At 40.6% G+C, this 1024-nt stretch overlaps 1 non-coding gene across 1 annotated transcript; it reads left to right on the top strand.

Annotated features, from left to right (window-relative positions):
• The first annotated feature begins 640 nt into the window (after window positions 1–640).
• On the top strand, window positions 641–748 carry LOC130952608 (small nucleolar RNA R71). Its single transcript, XR_009074787.1, has one exon. It is a non-coding gene; the product is annotated as a small nucleolar RNA R71 (small nucleolar RNA).
• The last annotated feature ends 276 nt before the right edge of the window (window positions 749–1024 follow it).

The following is a 1024-nucleotide window of genomic DNA, read 5'->3' as shown; positions in this document are numbered from 1 at the left end:
TGGAGGACCTTGTTTTAGTCATGAAACTTTGAGTGGTTTTGATTAGATCAGAGACCATGGTTGCTAAGTCAGAGTGGTTCTGCTTAGAATTCTCTGTCTGTTGCTGAGAAGATGATGGAAAAGGCTTGCTATTGCTAAACCTGTTTCTTCCACCATTGTTGTTGAAACCTTGTTGAGGTCTCTGTTGATCCTTCCATGAGAAATTTGGATGATTTCTCCATGAAGAATTATAGGTGTTTCCATAGGGTTCTCCTAGGTAATTCACCTCTTCCATTGAAGGGTTCTCAGGATCATAAGCTTCTTCTTCAGATGAAGCATCCTTAGTACTGCCTGGTGCATATTGCATTCCAGACAGACTTTGAGAAATCAAATTGACTTGCTGAGTCAATATTTTATTCTGAGCCAATATGGCATTCAGAGTATCAATCTCAAGAACTCCTTTCTTCTGACTTGTCCCATTGTTCACAGGATTCCTTTCAGAAGTGTACATGAATTGGTTATTTGCAACCATTTCAATTAGCTCTTGAGCCTCTGTAGGCGTCTTCTTCAGATGAAGAGATCCTCCAGCAGAGCTATCCAAAGACATCTTGGATAGTTCAGACAGACCATCATAGAAAATTCCTATGATGCTCCATTCAGAAAGCATGTCAGAAGGACATTTTCTGATCAATTGTTTGTATCTTTCCCAAGCTTCATAGAGGGATTCTCCTTCCTTCTGTCTGAAGGTTTGGACTTCCACTCTAAGCTTACTCAATTTTTGAGGTGGAAAGAACTTTGCCAAGAAGGCATTGACTAGCTTTTCCCAAGAGTTCAGGCTTTCTTTAGGTTGTGAGTCCAACCATGTCCTAGCTCTGTCTCTTACAGCAAAAGGGAATAGCATAAGTCTGTAGACCTCAGGGTCAACCCCATTAGTCTTGACAGTGTCACAGATTTGCAAGAATTCAGCTAAAAACTGATGAGGATCTTCCAATGGAAGTCCATGGAACTTGCAATTCTGTTGCATTAGAGAAACTAATTGAGGCTT

This window comes from Arachis stenosperma, chromosome 9, assembly GCF_014773155.1.
Source record: "Arachis stenosperma cultivar V10309 chromosome 9, arast.V10309.gnm1.PFL2, whole genome shotgun sequence".
In the NCBI taxonomy this organism is placed as follows: domain Eukaryota; kingdom Viridiplantae; phylum Streptophyta; class Magnoliopsida; order Fabales; family Fabaceae; genus Arachis; species Arachis stenosperma.
This window is presented reverse-complemented; position numbering and strand designations above follow the sequence as displayed.